This window comes from Delphinapterus leucas, chromosome 6 (genome assembly GCF_059928025.1).
Source record: "Delphinapterus leucas isolate spDelLeu-1000000601 "Yukka" chromosome 6, BTC_Dleu_Yukka2, whole genome shotgun sequence".
NCBI classification, from domain to species: Eukaryota; Metazoa; Chordata; class Mammalia; order Artiodactyla; family Monodontidae; genus Delphinapterus; species Delphinapterus leucas.
This window is the reverse complement of record NC_143134.1, coordinates 91,329,328-91,354,367: the sequence shown is the minus strand read 5'-3', so window position 1 is coordinate 91,354,367 and position 25,040 is coordinate 91,329,328. Positions and strand designations below refer to the sequence as shown.

Here is a 25,040-nt window from a genome sequence, read left to right as displayed (position 1 = left end):
AATATTGAAGAATCCAAAGGTGATGCTTTATCACTGTTTTCTGAAAGAAGTCAATTCTTCTTGGCACTTGATAAAACTAACTGGGCAGAAGCTGGGGGGATGTGTTGAACAATTCATGTTGGTTTTTTTGTCTGAAAAAGCCTGACCTCTCTGTTTTATTCTAAATCAAACTGAGTTATGATATCTTAAGAAACTTAACAAATCAAAACCAAGTAGTTATAAAGATCTTTAGAGATTAAATCCCTGTGTTTCAGAGACTTTGCCATACACTCACGTATGCACACACACGTATGTGTAATATTTAATCCTGATTCCAAAATTAGAGACGCTAAGGTTTCTTTGGATGCCTTTGTATCAGAAAAGAAAGTCACTCTGAGAAGTCCAAGAAAATAACTTAATTACTGGTTTATTTCTTGTTTATTCTATGACTGTTTACTGAGAACTACTGTGAGTCAGGTTTTGGTGATAGAATGAAATGAACAGGATGCAATTCTTGTTGCAGGTCATAGTTGTGGAGGAAGAAGACACAAACACATTGTTGTATTACAGTTAGATAGAGTAATTAAGTCCATACACGATTCCTGTGTAAGCACCACACGGGAAGTAGTTGTAAGAATGTATTGCCTATAGGTGACTTTAAAGATGTGATCCCAGATAACTGAAGGTTTATGATCAGTGTAACCAAATTAGGCACCTGTCAACATGACGTAGGCTTTCCTAATCGCACCTGTAGATCTTAGTAGCTGCTTGGTCATGGTTTTGAAATGAGCCCTGCTGCCTGTGGATACTTGCACAGAGTCATTCGTGGCTGATGACACTGCACTCCTGAAACAAACTGGGTTTTATTGGAGTTTACTTAGAACCTCTTGGGGAGGTATATTTAATTTGACTTTTAAAAGCTTTTTATTTCTAGATAATTACAGATTCATAGGAAGTTGCAAAAAATAGGGCAAAGGTCCCGTGTACCCTTTACCTAGCTTCTTCCCATGGTAACATCTTACATAACTATGGTATGATGTTAAAACTAGGAAGTTGACATTGGTACAATCCACCCTTTATTTTGATTTTGAATTCTTTTCTCTTAAAATTACTTTGAGACTGAGTCAGGTCTTGAAGCACAAAATGTTGATATTTAATATGGAAAAAATAACTCTTAGGACCATACCAACTGGCCTTCTAGCAAGAGGACTGTTCTGTTGTTTGGGGTCTTAATATACATTCTCAGGATTTTAAAACTAAAATCCTAAATATAATCCAGCTTAGTTCTCTGCCAGCTCACCAGTCTTTTCATTATACCCAGTGTTTGGCCCTCTCTCCCTGCTTAAACCCCTCAGTGATGACCCTTCATGCCTGCCCTGTGTAGCTCATTATTAAAGTGTTCTTTCTTTATATGAGATCAGATCTGTTCTCTGATAACTCCACCCTCTGGCCAGGCCACATAGGGTAAAGCTGATCAGGCTTCCATGTTTTCTTCAGCTGTTTCTCATATAACGTGTTCTTGAGCCTCACCCCACCCTCAATCCTTGAGTCCCCCATGTGAGCTTTTGTCTCTAGGCAAGTGTCATATTGTGAGGAAATGTGTATCTCTGGGTTACGAACTTCCATCCCTCAGCAAGATTAATCATTTGAAGTAAATCTACTATTCCTTTTCACCTTGGAAACTTTTTCAAAAGAAAGGGACACAAATGACATCCACCTTAGAGTTTAGCCTTTGCTTTTTGGTGCCTGTTTGGGGAGCCCTGATAGCTGATTATTTTCACTAGCTTGGAGATAAACTCCGGGAGTTCAAGCTGTTTAGGTAATTCTGGCTTTCGGCCCACCTGCCCCAGCTTTCCAGAACAGTCACTTCCACAAGAAATGCTGATACTTGTCAGTCACATATAGGAAGAGATTAGAAGGATGAGTGCCATTTATTACATTTTAAAATTGTATCCTGGCTTAAGGAGGGGGATGGATTATTCCAGTATGCGGAGGCTGTGCACAACCAGGTAGACTCATTAGCTAAACCCACGAGCTCTTGTTGGTAGTTTTCTTTTTATGATACAGTCCCAAAGGAGGCAGATGAGGACTCAGTAATAATGAAATGTGCATCAGTTGCTGAACTTTTAGCACATCCTGGGCACTGGGCTACATGCTCTCCCTACATTGACCAGAGGTTAAGCGACGTGTTCAGGCTCACAGAGCTGGTCACCCAAGCATTGAGGATTTCAGCCCACCCGCTTGGTCCCAGAGTTGGCTCCCTTCTTAGCTTGGCACTCCTGCCTCCCCCAGTGCAGGTGCAGACGCTCAGCCAACCATGCTGCTTTATTTGAAGCAGCTCCATATGCTTCATAAGCACAGGATGCTTCACTTAGAGTGATGCTGATGGAAATCTAATCACTAAATGAAGAACAGGGAGAGGAATAAGGGCAGAGATGTCCATTCCCACTAGATCTGCTTGGAACCTCCTGGGAAGCAGCATGGGAGATGTAGAGAGCACTGAGGCTGGCCTCAGAAAGTTCAAGCACTGTTTCTGCTCTGCCCTGTGCTTGCTGTGTGCCCGTGGGCGAGTCACTGAGCCCATCTCCACCTCCGTGACCTTACAGAGTTGTTGTTACAAGGATAATGCCTGGGAAAGTATTTTCTAAACTCTTCCATGGTCTGTAACTTAGGTCATTTTTTTATTGTGTCTGTCGTCATCAACACCCTTTCTCTGTCACTCTGCTCTGGCTTACCTGGCTGGACAAGCAGACTCAGGAGAATCAAGGGGTCCCTAAAATCCAGTGTATGGAAGGTCTTGTTTTATTATCATTACAGAATTTTTTTTAAAAAAAGAACTTCTTTTAGCAAGTTATAGGACGTTTTACTAAGGGAGCTGTCACAAAGTGCCCCACCTTAAGGACCCAGCTGACATTTTGCCACCTGCCCCCCCCCGCCGGCTTTCCCTCCTGAGGTTGCACATGTACCAGGAACCGCCTTCACTGCCCATGCACACAGTCCCCAGCTCAGTCCCTTTCTCACGCACGATCCTCTTTAGTACCCTTTCTCTCTCACCTTCTTTCCTGATTCCAGCCCAGATATTTCAGGGTAAGTCTGCATTTCTTTTATTTATTTAGCTTTTTTTTTTTTACATTTCTTTTATAAGAAAATAGAATTAATCATGATGTGAAATTATTAAGGTAAGTTCTACCTCTGTGACAGAGAAGAGACAAGTTGTAAGGATTAAAAAAGCTCAATGAAATATAATAGGGATTTTTGGTCATTGCTAAAAATAAGGTTCCTTATCTGGGTAGCCACCAAACGACTCTCCAGCATCCTCTCTGATCTGCTCTCTGCCCCCTCTCTGCCTCTGTGGGTTCCAGGAAGTGGGACTCACAGAGGGCTCAAGGTTTAGGTCAGTGCATGTGACTGTGAGTGACAAGCACAAGAAAAGCCTTTCCAGTACCCACAGTGACGGTAGGGGGTGGGGGGCAAAAACTCAGCGGTACCCTCTCTGTTTTCTGATGGAGGGTGCTACTTGGCCTACGAACTCAAGCCACACAGACCAATCAACTTTGAGTCGATGTATGTTTATGTTGTGCTGACAAAAACGGTAGGGTTGGATGTAATGCAGGGTTTCCTACTTTTTCTACTTTGTAGATAACTTGAGAAGTCTATTCAGATTCTTCACTAATGCTTCATGCAGTTCAAGATGTGTAAAACATTTTTATTCAGTGTTAACTAATTTTATTTTTAAAAATCACCACATGCTAAACACTGAAGAAGTCTAATAATTCTTCACAGTGGTATAGACGTTATAGTTTACAAAGCCATTTAAAATATGTTGACTCATTTGGTATCTTAGCAACATTTTGGGTGGATTTTGCTTCTGGGCACTAAGCTGGGAACCTAACCGCTATTTAGAACAGGGCTCAGCAGACTATAGTCTGAAGGCCAAGTTTGGCCCACAGCCTGTTTTTGTGTCACCTAGGAGCTAAGATTGGTCTTTATATTTTTAAAAGCTTGTAAACAAAAGCAAACAGCCCCCAAAGCTGAACCAGTGACAGAATATGGCATGCAAAGCTGAAGATTTTACCATCTGGCCCTTTACAGAAGACGTTTATGGACCCTGATTTAGAACATTATTTCTCTGAAAAGGTGTTGTGAGTTCCGGAAAGCTTATTTATAAAATAGGTTTTTGGGTTATTGCATGCTTTTAAGTCATGGACTCTCTAAATCCTTTTGAAAGGATTTAGTCATGTAGCCATGTGAGAAAACTCATCAATACAACATAAATAGTAATGTGTTATAATGTTCTATTCATACATGTCAAATGAAGTTATACAAATCCATGTTTATACATATGTAGAAGACTTCTAGAAGGATAAATACAAGTATGCTAACAATGGTTGCTTGGGGGTGGGGGCATGTTCTCTGGGGGCTTATTGGGGAAGGGAACTTTTCACTTTATTCTCTTCAGTATGCTGTGGATTTTTTTTCTAATCATGAGCACATGTTATTTTTATAGGTGGAACATAAGGAGAGTTAAATGTCCTAACTTGAATAAGTTCAATTTATATAAATATGTAACTTTGTCCTCGCGCCCCCCCCCAAATCTGGTAAATATAGTTAGAGATATATTTTCCTGGAGCATCACATGTGGATCACAGAAACAGAAATCACCCAGGTCACACATCAGCTGTGGAGCTGAGCCAGTTTGGAGCAGGTAAACTGGCTGGGCCTGGGCAGCTTGTCCCCAAGGATGCACCGACTTTTTCTGTTCTTCCCAGACAGGGTTTTGGATAAGGCATTGGGCCTCCAGGCAGAAGACAGGCGCCTGTGCGGGATGGTGTTGCTGGTAGAGGGCTGAGCTGCTGAGAGCACCTTAGCTCTGTACTTGCCAAACCTGTGCAGGTCGTCCAGGCTAGACAAAGGGATGGGTCTCTGCTTGCAGGATCATTTCACTCGTCAGCTCCTCCCACTGGGTCTCTGTCTGCTTGCATTTAGTGAGCTCACAGGCCATTTGACTGCTGGGGGTTGCTCTCCCTGGATCCCCAGGGCTGGCCCTTACCCACTGTCACAATGGGAGCTCTGAGCTCAGTCATCAGGAAAGGAGAGGCTCAGAGCTGGGGATCGACTATTCCCACTGGATCAGGGGACTGTGCTGAGATGGAGGTGGGGCAGACTAGGAAGAAGGGCAGGCTGGCACGGTCACAGGTGGCAGAGCTGAACTTGCGTTGGCGGTGGAGTAGGGCTGTCAACAGATTGGAGGCTCAGGCTCTGCCTGGGTTGGGGAAGAGTCGAGGTCAGAGAACTGGCAGAGCCAAGGCAGGACCGAGTCCCAGAGGGGTTAGGCTGGTTATCCAGGGACCTCAGGGACTTCAATTCAGGGACCCCCTCATATCGGAGCTGGAGATTTCTCTTCCTTAGTTCTTTGCCCAGTATCCTGTCTTTGCCAAGATAAAAGGTCACATTCAAAGATACGTTCAATCTAGGAGGACAACATGAGTAAGAAGTGCTTGCAAACAAGGCAAGGAGAAATCAAGTGACATAAAATGGATTGATTAGTGAAGCCATGCACAGAATATCCGCTGGGTCCTCAGGTGGGAGGAGCTTGGTCATCAGAGCTTGCCCTCTCTTCCTCTTGGGACTCCTACTACCACACAAACAAGCCTGAGTTAGCCTGCTTGAGGTCATGGCTGAGTCTCAGCTGATACTGAACCAGTCACCAGACATATAAGTGAAGCCATCCTGTATCATCCAGCTATATCTGAGTGGGCCTAGATGGCCAGCCAGCACAAAGAATCATGAGGGGAAAAAAATGTTTATTTTAAGCCACTAATTTTGGGATGATTTGCTGTAAAACAAAAGCTAGCTTGTACATTTAGCTACCACACTGTTGAGCAGTGGAAAGTGAGTTTATTTAACAGGAGGGGTTAACATGACAAAATCCTTAAATGATAAAGGGGTTTTTAGGGCAGGATGGATTTTTGTGATGAAAGTCATGAAAAAATAGTAATAAATAATAGCTAACATTTATTAAGCACTTCAGGTTAGGTACAGAGCTAAGAGTTTTAATTAACATGGATTATCTCATTATGAGGAAAGATACTGTTATTTCCATTATACAGTTGAGAAGCTGAGGATCAAGGACATTAAATTACTCTACAAGGTCTCATGGTTAGAAAGGGGGAAGACTTAGGATGTAAATCCTGAGTCTGTCAAACTGCAGAACCAACATTTTTTTTATATTGATTTTGAAACTTAAAAAAAATTATTTATTGGTTGCACTGGGTCTTCGTTGCTGCAGGCGGGCTCCTTAGTTGCAGCTCGTGGTCTCCTTAGTTGCAGCTCTCAGGCTCCTTAGTTGTGGCTCGCAGGCTCCTTAGTTGTGGCATGCGAACTGTTAGTTGCGGCATGCATGTGGGATCTAGTTCCCTGACGGAGATTGAACCCGGGCCCCCTGCATTGGGAGCACGGAGTCTTATCCACTGTGCCACCAGGGAAGTCCCAGAACCAACATTCTTTTTTTTTTTTTTTTGCGGTACATGGCCCTCTCACTGTTGTGGCCTCTCCCGTTGTGGAGCACAGGCTCCGGACGCGCAGGCTCAGTGGCCGTGGCTCACGGGCCCAGCCGCTCCGCAGCATGTGGGATCTTCCCCACACGAACCTGTGTCCCCTGCATCGGCAGGCGGACTCTCAACCACTGAGCCACCAGGGAAGCCCCCAGAACCACCATTCTTAAACACTAATAACTCTAGGGTTTCCAGCCTAGGAGAATCTACAAATGGCTATTCCATAAATTCAAATGGAAGAGCCATGAAGTGGAATTAAAACTGAGTTGACCAGGGAACTGAGGGGGAACTGAGTTCCCCTCAAATCACATCTCTGATTTCTGGATAAACATGGAGTGAACCCATGCATTTGTTTCTGTTGCTTGCTAAAATCCCAATAAATTGCAGCAAAAAGAGCAAATTAAACCCAGAGCAGGAATCAATGAAACAGAAAATTTTAAATAAATCAATAAAACCAAAAGCTGGTTATTTCAGATTAACTTGATAAACTTCTGGCTCAGACTGATTAGAAAAAAAGAAAAAACCAATTAATAGTATCAGGGAAGAGAGGTGACACCTCTATTAATTATACTAATATTTAAAAGGAATATTATGAACAACTTTGTGTCAATAAATTTTAAAAACTTAGATGAAATGAATAAAAAATATGAATATACAAATTACCAGAAGTCACTAAAGAAGAAGTAAATAACTTGAAGAGCCTTTATTAAAGAGATTGGAATTGTAGTTAAAAACCTTCTCTCACAGAAAACTTCAGGTGCAGATGACTTCCCTGGTGAATTCTATCAAACAAGGAAGAAAAAATAATTCTAAATAAACTCTTAAAATATTGAAAAGGAGGGAATACTTTCCACCTCATTTTATGATCACAACATTACCATGATACCAAAACCAGACAAAAATATTACAAGAAAGAAAACTACAAACCAATATCTCTTATTTGCAAAAATTCTAAAGAAAATTTTAGGAAGTTTAATCCAACAACATATTAAAGGATAATATATCATGACCAAGTATGATTTATCCCAGGAATGTGGAGTTGGTTTCACATTAAATAAATCAACATAATTCATCATATTTACAAACTGAAAAAGAAAAACGCTATGTTCATTTCAATAGATGCTGAGAAAGCATTTGACCAAATATAATAGCCATTCCTGGTAAAAAAAAAAAAAAACCAAACAAACTCAAAACCAGGAATAGAAGGGAACTTCCTCAATCTGATAAAGGCCATCTACAAAAAAACCAGCCAGCATCATATTTAGTGGTGAAAGACTGAATACTTTCCAACCTAAGATCAAGAACAAGACAAGGATGTCTACATGTACCATTTCTATTCAGTATTGTACTGGAGGTACTAGCTAATGGAGTAAGGCAAGAAAAAGAAAGAAAAAACACATGGATTGGAAAGGGAGACATATAATTTTCCTTATTTACAGGTGACATGTCTATGTAGAAAATCCTAAAGAGTCAACAGAAAAAGCCACTCGAACTAATAAGTTTAACAAAGTTATGGAATACAAGGTCAAAAAACAAAAATTAATTTTATCTCTATATATTAGCAATGAACAATTGGAAACTTAAAAATAGCATTCATGTAAAAATATGAAATAGGATAAAATTTATCAAGATATGTTTATCAAGATAAATTTATCAAGATAAATCAAGATAAATTTATCAAGATATAGCTGTACAAGGAAGATTAAAGAACATTGCCAAGGGAAATTGAAGGTCTAAGTACATGGAGAGATCTACAATGTTGTGAATTGAAGGGCATGGTGTTATTAAGATGTCAACTCTCCTCAAATTGATTTATAGATTTAAGGAAATGGAGTAGGCGGACTCTCTGAGGCAAGGAGCACTTCAGTGGGAAAATCCTGAGGCTGGCTCTGCATCTCTACCTCCAGTATGAGCCTCAGTCCATGAGCAAGCTGCTCTTTAAGGCTTGGCCTTTGCAGATCTTGGGCAACCAACACTCCTCAAGGGGGGAGGGAGATTCCTTGGTCACTGGACCCCTTGACCGCTCAGACAGCCATTTAGTTTCTGTGCATCTTCCAGCTCACAGGCTCTCAGAACATCTTCCAGTTGTGGCTCAGGAGCTGCAGTCATCTTGAACTTCTTCCCTGGACTTTTTGGCCTTTGAAGGAATCCCTAAATTAATCTCCAACATCCTTTTCCTAAAGTGGAAAGAAGATGCTTACCTCCAGACCCTCTCCTCCCTGTTCTCTGCCTCCGGGGTACTGCTCCTCTGTGACTAGAGTCTGTTGGGACATGACTCCACTCTCATCCCTTGGGTCATGTCCTGCCATTGTTTGACTTGGAGTGACTCTGGACTGCCACTTTTGTCCCCCATACATTCCCACTCTGCCACAGTTTGTCCATGATGATGGGTGGGAGGAGCTAAAAAGTTTGTTCTTCTCCTCCGACTGAAGGTCTTGTGTGAACAATAACCAACATCTCAGGGCTGTCTGGCCTTCCTTGTTTACAGCTGAGGAACCGGGAGAGGACTATCCAAGATGGAGACTGAACTTTTGTCATCAGCTTCTCTCCTGACCTGCCTAAGGGTTTCTTTCAAAGAGCTAAGCAACCTCGGCTTAGCCATCCCTGAAACATGGGTGGCTGAGAGAGGAAGGTGGACTGAGGAAGGGGCCATGATTGAGTCTCTATCAGCTAAACGGTTTTATGGATTCAGGGAACTTGAGAGGTAAGCGCTACCTTTGCTGTACCCCAAACCATATAATCTGGGCTTCTAGTGCTTGTCTAATGCCTAGATCAAGGAAGGAAAGCTTCCAGGAGGTATTCAGGCAGTGTTCCTGATTCATTGAAGGTGCTGAATTTCCAGTTTCCAAGTGGCCATAAGACTCCCCAGAGGGGGCAGTGTATAGGTGGCAACAAGCCATGAACTACACACACCTACAGGGCTCCTGCTGGAGACATCTACCCAAGTTCTTGTCCAAATGAATCTTTAGGGTGTTTTCCAGTTGCCTCTGGTCTAGGTTTTCTGTTGAGCCCCCTGAGTGACATACCAGGTCACTTTCTGTCTCCTCAGAGTCAGACCCTAGACTCCTCCCAGGATAGCTTTCTAAATACCTGGGTTATTTGGGGGCTCTTCCTCAGGCTATGCACCAGACTCTTTGTGGGTCACCTTGCCTGCCCCTTCACATGGAAATTTCCTGATTGCCTCAATGTCATGTGGCCTAGATTCTTCCTTGCTGCTTTGGCCCCTACCACAGAGGGCTGTGAAGGTTCATGTTTGCCCTTTGGCCAAGAATTCCCTGCTAGTTTGCCCTGAGGCTGTATCTGTGCCAGGTGGGCCCAGTGTTGGATGAAGCTCTTTCAAAGGTGGTGCTCCAGCTGCCGCCAGATCTCATTGATAATAGGAAATTCTCTAGCAAGGATGGAGCCTGGTACTTAGGACAGAGAGGCCATGTTGCACTGAGGAACGTTGGGAGCTAGAGGATGAAAGGTTTCCTGAGCTCTTTGGACTGGAAAGAGTTCCAGCTGCTTCTAGAATAAGTGCCAGTCTCGGGGTTGAATTTCTTTTGGGATGAGAGACTGCACTTCATCCTGGGGCTCAGAGAAGGACACTCCACAGGCCCTATCTGGGGTGACAGAATAGGAGAGAGGTTGAAGGTGGGCCTGAGTTAGGGGCTGGGATTGGGGCAGGGTTCAAGATCAGAGGGGGCTGGGGCTGGGGCTGCAATGGGGATATTTTAGCCTGAATATGGACTGGGCCCATTAGGGAATCCACTGAATAAGGCAAAGGGAGACACTAGTGGGGGTCAGCCACCCAAGACCTGGACAGTAGCCCCAGGGACTCACTATGCAGAGAGGGAACACCCTGGAAGAGCTGGCTCCACTTCTGCAAAGAGTCCCTTCAAGTTTTGGGGTTTGGGAACTGCCGAGGACTGCAGCTGCTCTGGTTTGTCTATGATGCTCCACAAGGCTTGGGAGCCTGTGGTGTCCTGTGTGTCTGCAAGAGACTAAAGTAGCCCCAGCCCTGGTATGATTCCATCCTTCGCGGCTGTTCTCCAGAACAGTAGTCGTTTACCTCCGTCCGCTTTCTCTCCCACCTAAGTGCATGCCACCAACCCATGGAAGATTCGATGGACATGGACATGAGTCCCCTGAGGTCCCAGAACTATCTTTTCGTTTGTGAACTAAAGGCCGACAAAGATTATCACTTTAAGGTGGATAATGATGAAAATGAGCACCAGTTATCTTTAAGAACCCTCAGTTTAGGGGCTGGTGCAAAGGATGAATTGCACATTGTTGGAGCAGAGGCGATGAATTATGAAGGCAGTCCAATTCAGGTAACACTGGCAACTTCAAAGATGTCTGTACAGCCAATGGTTTCCCTTGGGGGCTTTGAAATAACACCACCTGTGGTCTGATGGTTGAAGTGTGGTTCAGGGCCTGTGCATTATTAGTGGACAGCATTTAGTAGCTGTGGAGGAAGCTGCAGAGTGAGAAGATGAAGAGGAGGAGGATGTGACACTCCTAAGTATATCTGGAAAGTGTTCTGCCCCTGGAAGTGGTAGCAAGTTTCCACGGAAAAAAGTAAAACTTGCTGCTGATGAAGATGACGATGATGATGCCGATGACGATGATGACTTTGACGATGAGGAAGCTGAAGAAAAAGCTCCAGTAATCTGTACAAGATACGCCAGCCAAAAGTGCACAAAAATCAAACCAGAATGGAAAGGACTCAAAACCATCAACACCAAGATCAAAAGGTCAAGAATCCTTCAAAACACAGGAAAAGACTGCTAAAACACAGAAAGGACCTAGCTCTGTAGAAGACATTAAAGTAAAAATGCAAGCAAGTATAGAAAAAGGTGGTTCCCTTCCCAGAGTGGAAGCCAAGTTCATCAGTTAAGTGAAGAATTGTTTCTGGAAGGCTATTCAAGATCTCTGGCAGTGGAGGAAGTCTCTTTAAGAAAATAGTTTAGGGACTTCCCTAGTGGTACAGTGGTTAAGAATCCGCCTGCCAATGCAGGGGACACGGGTTCAAGCCCTGGTCCGTGAAGATCCTACATGCCGTGGAGCAACTAAGCCCATGCGCCACAACTATTGAGCTCGTGCTCTAGAGCCCACGAGCCACAACTACTGAGCCTGCGTGCCTCGACTACTGAAGCCCACGCACCTAGAGCCCATGCTCTGCAACAAGAGAAGCCACCACAATGAGAAACCCATGCTCCGCAATGAAGAGTAGCCCATGCTCACGACAACTAGAGAAAGCCCGCACACAGCAACAAAGACCCAACGCAGCCAAAAATAGATGATAATAGATAGATAGATAGATAGATAGAGAAAGAAAATAGTTGATATCTGGCTGTCCTTTTTATAATGAAGAGTGAGAACTTTCCCTACCATGTCTGATAAATATTGTCCAGGTTCCATTGCCAAGAATGTGTTGTCCAAAATGCATGTTTAGTTTTTAAAGATGGAACTCCACCCTTTGCTTGGTTTTAAGTATGTCTAGAATGTTATGATAGGACATAGTAGTAGTGGTGGTCAGACAAATGAAAATGGTGGGGAGATAAAAATATACATGTGAAGTAAACTCAGTATTTTAATAAAGTTAAAAAAAAGTTCTAGAAGATTTCATTGGTAGTCTGCCTCAGTTGCTTAGGAAGTGTCCCTCCTCCTTTTCTCTCTGCTCCATAATTTGGAAATGCACTCTTTTTGTGACTTGTATCTCCTGGAGCTCCTGCAGATCAGGGCTGAGGAAGAGAAGCTACCTCCTCAGTGCACCTGCTTGCCAAGTCCACCAGAGACAGGACTCTGAGGGAGGGGAGCACTCAGGCGGAGGAGCTGTGGAAGGCAAAAGGACACAGAGGAAGCAGCAGCTTCCCAACCTCCCCAGACATCAGAAGATCAGCTTCTACAGTCACTCTATCATGATCCTCACAGCAGGGATCTTGCCGCAAACTGTTATCATCAAGAAGCTTGTCCAGATGGCTGCAAAAGACAGGATGTATGCTGCAGCTGGGAGCAGAATGAGGATAGGAGGGCCCAGCAGGCCTGGCAGGAGTCACGTTCCCTACATCACTGACTTCAAGATGCTTCTTTTTTTCTTCAAGGAGGGTGCTTCTTTCAACTTCCCTTCCCTATAGGATTACCCTCTCATGTCAACCTCGGCTGCACGGGGGCCCTGCAGTCACAGAGGCCATGCTAGGAAGAGGGGGAAGGAAAGAAGTAGAAGAGCTTCATCAATACCTGCTTTTCCAAAGAGTCAACAGGTCCCATGTCACGTGTGCTCCTTTCTGGCAAACTCTCCAAGCTGGGAAAGAAGGAGATTTGGTCACATGCGGTGAAGGTAGGAGCAAAGGATCTTATAGGAGGCTGAGCAAAACTGTCCTCTGGGGGAGGCTTTTGGGAGACTAGACTCCAAGAGCCCCAAGCATTATTGTACAAGGTCAAACAGTCAGTGACAACAATAGACAGGCTCAGGGATGGAATAGCATTTTATACTTTATCCCATCTGATCCTCATAACCACACTGTGAGGGATGAAAGTCAAGTGTATCTCAATGAGGAATCTGAGCCTTAGGAAAATTAAACAATTTGTCCCAAAACAGGACCCAAAAGGTCTGCCTCCAGATACCCATTCCACCGTGTCTCACACTGCCACCTAGTGGTCAAGACCCACAGGCCCGCTCCACCATTCTTCCATTCCCAGGGATGGACCTAGCAGGGAACTGGAGAAGTGTTCTTGGTTCTGACTCCTTCCTATGACTCTCCCTGCTGAGAGCTTTGTTTTCTAAGAGTGATGAGCTCTAGCAGCTGACATCCTTAGAGACTGTGGATGTGGACCTGGGTCTTACGGAAAGGAGAGATTAAGGTTAACCCTTGAGAGCTCTGGACTGGATAGGCAGAACCTTACCCACAAAATGCTCCCTCTTTGCTCCTCTTCTTCCCTGCACTGATGCTGCAAAACAAAAAAGGAATGAGGGGCTTGGCCTCAATTCTTATTCTCCTCTCTTTAAGCAGATCATAATTCACGAATAAATCTTTCTACTTTGCATTAACAGAGTTCTAATTTACTTCTCTTTTATTCATTTATAAAGTGGATAAAAATATTATTTTCTTGAAAACCTTGCAGAAAGGTCTTCTGTGTGGGATCCACAGTTGATTTTCTTCAGTTAGTAGACTGACCTCTCCTGAGGAAGGGGACAAAATCTCAGGTAGGATTTGCTCCAGAAGGTGAGGTTCTGCTCCCTGAGGACAGCACTGGGGCTCCAGCATCTGATTAGAAGCTTTCAGAAGGTCAGCATTGCTATTCAGATCAGCCCTAACACAGAGGAACGGCTTCGCCAAGACACCTGGATGGGGGGTGGGGCTGGGCAATGACCGATGAACCAGTGTTGAGGACTCCATTCTTCGTCAGTTTTTCTGAACTCTCTTAATAATCCAATCCATGGCTCCTGAATTGCGTGATTGGGTTTTTTTTTTTTTCCCAGACCTCGCTACAACACCAAACAGATGGTCTGTGGGTATTGGATAAAGTCCCTAGATGCTATACTCTAGCCCCTCCCTGCCCACAAAGATGATATTCTCTTCTTTCCTCAGAGTTCCCATCTCAGTTGTCTCTCTGGGCCAACATAATTTAGAAAACTGGGAAGAGGGGCAGGAAAAATATAAAACTCAGTTACCGCTGGGGGCTCATCTTCAGTTTCTCTAGGGTGGTGGTGGGGGGGCTGGGGGGACAAAGAGTGTAGGTGGACTATAGCCTCTTAGCCTAGCAGGTCCCTCAACACTTTCTAAATCCTTCTACCCTTCTCTGGGCCTTTTTTATTCTCTACTCCATCTTTTCATCATATCACATATATATCTTATGATATTTCCTGTTTCTTCCACCTAAAACCTAGATATTAACTGGGTCCTTCTTTACCCCTGGGAGATCTCAACTTGAATCTCACCAGTTCCACAGCTTTTGAAACTCTGAAGTTCTCCTGTAATTTTTTGTTCATTTCCAGGGATTTACGCTGAAGTCTTTAACTCCAGCTTCTCCGCATAATCTGTTTTTGCCCTGCATCAACACAGACATACAACTCACCCCTGTCCCCTTCAACATTTCCCGAAAAATCCATTTTCATATAAAAGAATTAGTGAGCAATGCAGCCTTTTTAAAAGATAGTGTGGGAGTGACCCAAGGGAGAGAGGCCCATGGCATACACCATGGTAAACAACTTAAAAATCCTCTCTGATTAATTCCTTTCCTCTCGAAGTCCCTTTTGTGTTGCTCTGCCCCTAAGGGCTCTCAACTCACCCTAATTCACCCCTGCAGTGTCCCACCCTGCTGGTCCTGGTTCCTCTCTCCTCTCTCCCAGGCACCTCCCCTTTCCCCAGCATTATAATGCTTCTCCTTTATTACACAGAGCAATTCCCCTCTCCTAAAGCCCTGCCCCAACCTGCACATTCAAACCCATCCTAGTTTGAAGAGTAGGAGAGGCCTTCTCTTTAAGCTGTTCCAACTTTTAAAGAGAGCAGTTGGAGTTATTTATGAAAATATACTTTATTAATTTTGAATCATGCCTATGGTTACTTCTATGAAGGATTTCTTGATTTTTCTATCTACTTTTTACATTTCTACCAAACTCTTTATTGAAATCTCAGTATTTTTTTCATTTGAGATCAGGCATTTCATGTAACTTTTCAAATTTTCTATTTTTTTACAGCTTTACTGAGGTACAGTTGTTTAAAATGTACAATTTGGTGAGTTTTGACATATAAATATACCAGTGAAACCACCACAACAATCAAGAAGTTGAGAAAATCAACCAATTTTCTATAAAACAAGTAAGTTCCAGTCAAGAAGTCCAACTGATAAGCCATAGTATATATTCCCATACTGGTGGATTCATATGAGATTGAGCAGGTGTGACCCTGCAGAGGCCAGAGGTGCAGAGATGGGAAGCACAAAGTTATACAGTGGACATTGGGACTGACGGTTAGTGGGGCCACTGCTGCTTCCACCCCTTGGTTCCCAGGCCATCTATCCTTCCTGCTGGGGCACACGCACCTATAGGGGGTCTCTGATTTAACAAATGCACTGCATCCTGAAGAATGGCACTCTATTCTTACAGAGTGCCTAGTACATTGGTTGTGCCTTTAGAAGGGCATTTCAGCATTCTGTGAGGCTGGCCGCCTCCAGGTGCATTATGTGATATCAAGCTGTGCATCCCACGACCATGGGCTATTCCCATACCTTGTTTACTGGTCATATGCTGTGCTTGGTGGGATTCCATGCCTATGGATTGGGCAAGTCTCATGACCATAGGGGGTCAAAAGTAATAGGATGAAGATAATGGGAATCATCTTGAGAAAATAGAGGGTGTCAGTGTACAATAATAGGCAAGATGAGTGGTAAAGCAAAGGGAAAGAAAAAGGATTCTGTAGAACCAGAAAGCTCATCTTGTTCTGTCATCTTGGATAGAAGCTAACTACTTCCGAAGTCTGCAAATTTTGGAAAATTCCTAAGAGTCCTCAGTCTGAGGTCTAATGGAATGGATGGCTTGTAGTCCAGAGAACGTGATGTATGTCTTTTCAGTTGGCAAACACGTATCCAAGGATTAACACTTTGGAGTTTCATGCTATGTCAATTGTTAATAGTGGCTGATGAGACCCTTTCTATTGAGGCTCAAGGGCAGTTTTCCTCTGATGCCTTTCCCAGATATCAAACCTCCATATTTCAGATCATGCAGAGGCTACGTAGGTGGGTGTTTTGGAAATTGCTAAAAACAAAGCCAAAAAAAAAAAAAGTTTCAGCTACTACCTTTCCTTCTTGTATGCCCGTTTCTTTCACAAATCTCCTCAAGGCGGGGCGTGGGGGCGAGCCATTTCTTAATCATATCTGTCTTCCTTCTATTTCTCCAGAGATCCACAAAGGGCGGGTGCAGGTAAATATTTAGAAAAAGACGTTGAATCTCATGGCATCGTGCCCGCCTTACTAGCAGTGGGCTTGCTCTCAGCCAGCCGCTGCTCGTTCTTTCCGCGTGTCCAGCCTGGTGGATCTGTGCCGTGGCATGCACTGCCTCAGTCCTGAGAGCCTGGCCACATTCCAGGGCAGGACTCGCTGCTTGATGAAGCCAGAGGAATGCCTGCAGCAGATGAGCACGTCCCCAGCCAGGGTGCGAACGGTAGTGAAGTCACTGCCGCTTCCTGTGAGGGGTCAAGTGCCATGACCCCAACAGGAAGATGCTCGTGGCTACGTTAATAGAATCAGATTTTCCAGAATGCAGAGGCCTAGCATCTTACTCTATCCAGGGTCATCACCATTGGAGGGTCGATTTTTTCTCTTCCTTTGACTTCTAACATCGTGAGACTGCATTTGTAAGGAAAGGTTTTCTTGTAGCCTCACTTGCTCAACAGTGGAATGGGCCGCCATGGGGAGTTTGAGTTCCCTGCCTGGGGTGCTGGATACCATCTTGGCAGAGATGTGTGGAGGTGGGGAAGAGGACTCCCAGCCCCCAAGATGCTATGAGTCTCTGGTGCCCATTGTCCCTAGGATGCTGCCAGAGGTACGCAGTCTGATGCAGATTTTGCAATGCAGCTTTGAGGTTAGTGATGCAAGTTCATTGAGTAGAAAACGTGGCTGGTGAGATGGACCCCAGGCTGCTGCTTGGGCTCCAAGGGCCTGACTCACGCCTCACAGCCCCTGCGAGCGTTTCAGACCAAAGCAATGTTGTCTCTCGTTCCTCTTCCTCCGTTCATCCCGTCAAGGTGGGCGGCTGGTCTTCAGCCCTCCTCTCCTTGATTCCACACAACGCCCCTGGGAAACCTCAGCCACACCTGGCTTCAACCCCTGCCTCTGTGATGATAAATCCTAATGCTGTGTCTCCAGCCTTGACCTCATCCCTTAGCGAACAGACTCACGTAACCAGCAATTTATTGGACATCTTCATATCGTCTGTCCTACATCTTAAACTCGATGTGTCCCAAACTAAGATGTCTCCTCCTACCTTCAAACCTGACAACCCTCACCGAGCCAGCCACCCCATACAGGAACCTTCCTCCACTTCCCTCTCAAGTCCACTTCTGCCTTGTGTCCACAGCCTATGTGTTCCGCCCTACAGTGCCTCTTTTTATCAGCCTTTTTTATTCCAGTTCTGTTGCCACTGATTTCATTATCTCTTTCCTGGGCTTTATTGCGTGGCCTCGTGGCTGGTCCCTTTGTCCCAGCTCCCTCTTTTCTAAGCACCACACTCTATGTTAGGTGGGTCTGTAAATGGACAAAACAACTTTAGAAAACTAGCACTGTCTATTCAAGTGATGTATGCATACCCTATGACCCAACAATTCCACTCCTAGATAGGTACACAACAGATGGATAAAAGCACCCATAAAAGCACCAGAAGTCATGTGCAAGAAGGTTTATAGCCCCAAACTGGAAACTAAATGTTGCCCATTAATAATTGTGATACCTTCATACAATGGGATATTAACATAAAGATAACTAACAAACTACTTTTATGTATAGCAACATGGATGAGTCTTGAAAACATTGCTTTGAGTGAAAGAAGCCAAATGCAAGAAAATAGGGGAAAATAATTTATGGTGTTAAAATCAGGATAGTGCTTTCTCTTGTGATTGGGTAGTTCCTGAAAGGGGGCCAAAAGGGATTTCTGGAGTTTTTAGTAATGATTTCTTTCTTTAGCTGGGTGCTATTTACATAGGTGTGGTCAGTTAGTGAAAATGTTTACACTTTTCTATATGTATGCCATCCTTCAATAAAAAGTTTACTAACACCCTCCCACCCACCTACACACCAAAACAAAATTCTTTCCATGTTCCTCATAACCAGCAGAAACATTTCCAAACCCTGGCAGTACATTCAGTGTTCTCTGTGGTATGACCCAGGGCATCTCCTTCCCGTCTATGACATGTGTGCCATCTACACTAGGTCACGCCCCGTCTTCCTTGCACGTCTCTGTGCCCTTGCTTTGATAGTTCCTTCAGCCTGGAATTCCTCTCTCTATCTGTCCCTATGCTGCAAGTGCCATCTCTGCGAGGCCTGCCTTGATTTCTCAGGCCAAACATCTCTCCTGGGCTTGCATTCCCATGGCATGCTGCTTTTCCCTCTCTCAGGGCCCTTAGCTCTGTCTGCTTACATGTGTTTCCTTGACTGGTGGTAAACCTCCGAGGTAGTAGGAACAGTGTCTCCTTCACCTTTGTAAAATTTCCTGGAGTCAGTGCTGTGCTTGCTACAGTGCTTGAGCTAACGAATATCGAATGCGTGCTCTGAGTTAAGCCTCAGAGCCTCAGTCTGCGTGCTCTGAGTTAAGCCTCGCTGCCAGAAAGCCAAGACATCCAGCTTGCCTGCAAAAAGATTTTGCCAAGAGCCAAGTCCCTTTGCAAGTAAGCACATCCTGCCATCCTTTATTGGCTGCTGACAGCCGAGCAGATGTAAATGTGTTGTGCAGCGTTGTGGGCGTGTCCAATTAGACTCGGTGAGACTGAGCAGCCCCACTAACATGAATGAGCCATGCAAATATGTGGTTAATGACCATGTCGCTCCGTGTCAATTCTTAATCTCAGATAATTAGTAGATAGATAATTGGTGGAAGAATGGGAGGTGCTGATGGATGTCCCATCACTTGGGTGAAGCTAATGATCCTCTATGGATTAAGACCCACCCTCTGTAAGTGTTGATGGCTCCTATTTGAAATGCTCCTTTTGAAAGGGCCTAGATCCAAGACGAGGTGTCAGGAACTCCAGAGTGGGGCATTAGCATCAGTACTAATTACCTGGGTTGCTTCCGTGGAAGGTAGGTGGATGGGCCCCACTGCTGCCAGCCTAGTGCAGGCAGCTCAGAGTCCTGTACTGCCCCTGACCTGTTGGGTAATCTTGAGTAGGTCCTTTCTCCTTTCTTGGTTTTGCCATTTGTCTAATGGCAAAGGGTGGAAGGAATGGGGTGGACATGCTGACTCGAGAACCCATTGTAGACGAGAGTCTCCCTACTCTGCTCCTTCTTGGCTATGTCAGAGGCATGGTTAGTTGGTCTGGATGTCAGGGTGCTGTGAAGGGGACGTTCTGGGGGTGAAAGCAGACATCTAAGATGTGTGCTGACAGTATCTTACTGTGTGCATGGTGACCCTGGAGTTGCATATCCTGGCAGCCCTGGGTTCAAGAACTTTTACGTGTAACATTTAACAAACCATTAATGCTCAAGAGAATGGAACTTAAAGGAAGCTCTGCCATGGAACTGGGTGTAGAGGAATGAGCACTCGACTAGAAGTCAGGAGGCTAGTTTTGAGGCTGTTACCGAAGGTGGTTAGATCACAATCTCTCTGAGCTTCAGTTAGTGAGAAATTTATATAGATGTGGATCTAAGACTTCTGAACCCAAGTCCAGTCATCTTTAAAAACTGTTTTTGGCGAAATATATCATCCATATAAAAGAAGGAAGTGATGCACTACACATCATCGTCATCATCAAATGAGCATCCTTGAAGCCACCACCCAGCCTAAGAGATCAGAACAGACCCCTTAGGTTCCTCTCCCCTTTTGCTTCCTAATTCCTCCCCGCCCGGGATAATCACTAACATAATTTTGTGCTAATCATCCCCGTGTATTTCTTTAGTTACAACGTGATGGTATAGAGGACTGACATTCAGCCAGTTGCTCAGGTACAGTATTTCCCATTGTTTACAGCTGGTGTCTGTTTTGGTTGGCTGGGCACCCACTCTGATTGGTTGGTGCCTGGCTGAATAGTCAGCAAATATTTCTAATATCACTCCTATATGTATAGATCCCTAAACAAGAAAGGTATTGTTTAGTCTCATCCATTTAGCACTTTCTATGACTGAAATAATAAGGCATATATTCCTCTGTGACTTTTCTTTTTTTATGTTAAATATTTTGTTTTTGAGATTCACCCATGTTGATGTTTGTAGCTGTAGTTCATTCATTTTCACTTGTAGTGAAATTTCACAAGTAGTATTGCATTGTATGAAAAGACCACAATTTATTTATGCACTCTGATGTTGATAGACATTTGTGGGGTTTTTTTCAGCTATTTACAATTGACGAACACACTGTTGTGAAAATTCTTGTACATATCTTCTGGTGTACAATGGCAGGATGTGCTGCATCTATGTTTATGTCCTCTTTTTCCATAATTAATTGTATTTATTTGAGCCTTCTCTCTCAATCTCTTTCCCTTTTGATTAATCTCATCAGGAGTTTGTCTATTTTATTAAGCTTTTCAAAAATACAGATTTTACTTTGTTGATATCTCTATATTGTATTTTTATATTTTATTAATTCTTTCTCTTATCTTTATTATCTTCTCCTTTCTTTGGATTTATTATTTTATGATTTCTAATTTCTTATGTTAGATTGCTTAGCTAATTAATTTTGAAAATGTTCTTTTTAAGGTAAATATTAAGGCTATAATTTTCCCTCTAAATAGCACTTTAGCTCTCTCCCTCAGGTTTGATATGCCATATTTTATTTATGGTTTGATCTTAAATATCTTACTATTTCTATTAAGACTTCTTCTTTGAGTTGTTTAGAATTGTTTTAAATTTTCCAAACATGTAGGGTTCTTTAGTTTTCTTTTTTTTTATCTTTAGTTATTTTTGTTGTTGTTGTTATTGTTAACTTAAGTGCATGGTCAGAGGTTACGGTCTGACACCAATCTTTTGAGGCTTGTTTTATGGGTTAGCACCTGGTCAATACTTATAGATGTTCCATGTGTGCTAACAAAAATGTTTTCTTCTATTGTTGGGTTCCCTATTCCTTGAATGACGTTAGGCTTGTTAATTGAGCTGTTCAAATATTCCCTATGCTTATTGATATTTTTGTTTGTTTGATCTATTATTATTGAGAGAGATGTGTTTACTGTGATGGTGTATTTTATTTTATTATTTATTTATTTATTATTGCAGTATAGTTGAATTACAATGCTGTGTTAATTACTGCTGTACAGCAAAGTGACTCAGTTATACATCTATCTATCTATATATACATACACATTCTTTTCCATATTCTTTTCCATTATGGGTTATCACAGGATATTGAGTATAGTTCCCTGTGCTATACAATAGGACAGTGTTGTTTTTCCATTCTATATAAACAAGTTTGCATCTGCTAATTCCAAACTCCCTATCCAACCCTCTCTCACCCCCTCCCCCTTGGCAATCACCAGTCTATTCTCTATGTCCCTGATTCTGTTTGTTTCATAGATAGTTTCACTTGTGTCATCTTTTAGATTCCACATATACATGATATCATATGGTATTTGTCTTTCTCTTCCTGACTTACTTTGCTTAGTATGATAACCTCTAGTTGCATCCGTGTTGCTTCAAACAGCATCATTTCATTGTTTTTTATGGCTGAGAAATGTTCCGTTGTGTGTGTGTGTGTGTGTGTGTGTATATATATATATATATATATACACTACATCTTCTTCATCCATTCATCTGTCGATGGACATTTAGGTTGTTTTCATGTCTTGGCTATTGTGAATAGTGCTGCTATGAACATTGGAGTACATGTATCTTTTCAAATTATAGTTTTGTCTGGATATATACCCAGGAGTGGGATTGCTGGATCATAGGGTAATTCTATTTTTAGTTTTCTGAGGAACCGCCATACTGTTTTCCACAGTGACTGCACCAACTGACATTCCCACCAACAGTGTAGGAGGGTTCTGATGGTGTATTTTAATTCTGCCAACTTTTGTTCTATATATATATATATTTATTGGAGTATAGTTGCTTTGCACTGCTGTGTCAGTTTCTGCTGTACAGCAAAGTGAATCAGCCATATGTATACATATATCCCCTCTTTTTTGGATTTCCTTCCCATTTAGGTCACCACAGAGCACCGAGTAGAGTTCCCTGTGCTATACAGTACGTTGTCATTAGTTATCTATTTTACACATACGAGTGTATATATGTCAATCACAATCTCCCAATTCATCCCACCCCTGCCCTTTCCCCCTTGGTATCCATATGTTTGTTCTCTATGTCTGTGTCTCTATTTCTGCTTTGCAAATAAGATAATCTATACCTTTTTTCTAGATTCCACATATATGCGTTAATATATGATATTTGTTTTTCTCTTTCTGACTTACTTCACTCTGTATGACAGTCTCTAGGTCCATCTACGTCTCTGCAAATGACAAAAATTCGTTCCTTTTTATGGTTGAGTAATATTCCATTGTGTATATGTACCACATCTTCTTTATCCATTCCTCTGTTGATGGATATTTAGGTTGCTTCCATGTCCTGGCTATTGTAAATAGAGCTACAATGAACATTGGGGTGCATATATCTTTTTAAATTATGGTTTTCTCTGGGTAAATGCCCAGTAGTGGAATTGCTGGGTCATATGATAGTACTATTTTTAGTTTTCTAAGGAACTTCCATACTGTTCTCCATAGTGGCTGTATCAATTTACATTCCCACCAACAGTGCAAGAGGGTTCCTTTTTCTCCACACCCTCTCCAGCATTTATTGTTTGTAGATTTTTTGATGATGGCCATTCTGACTGGTGTGAGGTGATACCTCTTTGTAGTTTTGATTTGCATTTCTCTAATAATTAGTGATGTTGAGCATCTTTTCATGTGCCTCTTGGCCATCTGTCTGTCTTCTTTGGAGAAGTGTCTATTTATGTCTTCTGCCCATTTTTGGATTGGGTTGGTTTTTTTTTTGACATTGAGCTGCATGAGCTGTTTGTGTATTTTGGAGATTAATCCCTTGTCAGTTGCTTCATTTGCAAATATTTTCTCCCATTCTGAGGGTTGTCTTTTCATCTTGTTTATGGTTTCCTTTGCTGTGCAAAAACTTTTAAGTTTCATTAGGTCCCATTTGTTTATTTTTGTTTTTATTTTCATTACTCTAGGAGGTGGCAAAAAAGATCTTGCTGCGATTTATGTCAAAGAGTGTTCTGCCTATGTTTTCCTCTAAGAGTTTTATAGTGTCTGGCCTTATATTTAGGTCTTTAAGCCATTTTGAGTTTATTTTTCTGTATGGTGTTAGGGAGTGTTCTAATTTCATTCTTTTACATGTAGCTGTCCAGTTTTCCCATCACTATTTATTGAAGAGGCTGTCTTTTCTCCATTGTATATCCTTGCCTCCTTTGTCATAGATTAGTTGACCATAGGTGCGTGGGTTTATCTCTGGGCCTTCTATGCTGTTCCATTGATCTATATTTCTGTTTTTGTGCCAGTACCATACTGTCTTGATTACTGTAGCTTTGTAGTATAGTCTGAAGTCAGGGAGCCTGATTCCTCCAGCTCCGTTTTTCTTTCTCAAGATTGCTTTGGCTATTTACGGTGCGCGGGCCTCTCACTGTTGTGGCCTCTCCCATTGCGGAGCACAGGCTCTGGACGCGCAGGCCTGGCAGCCATGGCTCACGGGCCCAGCCGCTCCGCGGCATGTGGGATCCTCCCAGACCGGGGCACAAACCCGTGTCCCCTGCATCGGCAGGCGGACTCTCAACCACTGTGCCACCAGGGAAGCCCTCCTGTTTCCTTCTATATTCACACCCACTTCACTCCCAACTGCACCCTCTCCTTAACCCTTGGCAATCTCTGAGCTGTTGTTCTCCATTACTATATCTTTTTCATTTCAATAATGTTATATAAATGCAATCATACAGCATGTTACCTATTGGAATTGGCTTTTTTCACTCAGCATAATTCTCTGGAGGTTATTCCAAGTTGTTGTGTGTATTGGTAGTTTATTCCTTTTTATTGCTAAGTGTTATTCCATGATACAGGTGTACCAAAGTTTAACTATTTACCCATTGAAAGACATCTGTTATTTTTTCAGAACTTTCGCTATTACGAATAAGCTGCTATAAATATTCATATACAGGTTTTAGTGTGAACATAATGTTTATTTCTCTGGGATAAATGCCCAGGAGTGCAATTGCTGAGTCACATTGTTGTTATATGTTTAGCTTTATAAGAAACTGCCAAACTGTTTTCTAGAGTGGCAGTACTATTTCACATTCCTGTCAGCATTTTATGAATGATCCAGTTTCTTTGACTCCTTGCCAACATTTGGCGTTGTCGCTGTTTTTTTTTTATTATAGCCGTTGTGATAGGTATGCAGTGATATTTCATTGTGGTTTTAATTTGCATTTCCCTAATGGCTAATGATGTTGAACATCTTTTCATGTGTTTATTTGTCACCTATGTATCCTCTTTGGTGCAATATCTCTTTTGTCCATTTTCTAGTTGGATTGTTTTCTTACTGTTGAGTTTGAGAGTTGTATGTATATTCTACATATGAATCTTTTGTCAAATATGTGATTTGAAAATATTTTCTTCTGGTTTGTGGCTTGTCTTTTCTTCCTTTTAACAGGATCTTTCCTAGACAAATGTTTTTAACTTTAACAAAGTCCTATTTAGCAATTTTTTTTCTCTTATGCATTGTGCTTTGATGTCAAGTCTAAGAACTTTTTGCTTGCCTAGTCCTACATCCCAAAGATTTTCTCCCATGTTTTTTTCTAAAAGTTCTGTAGTTTTACATTTTATGTTTAAGTCC

The 25,040-nt window shown here is 42.7% G+C and overlaps 1 pseudogene; it reads left to right on the top strand.

Annotated features, from left to right (window-relative positions):
- Positions 1 to 74: 74 nt before the first annotated feature.
- On the top strand, positions 75 to 14,879 carry LOC149749001 (nucleophosmin pseudogene; annotated as a pseudogene).
- The last annotated feature ends 10,161 nt before the right edge of the window (positions 14,880 to 25,040 follow it).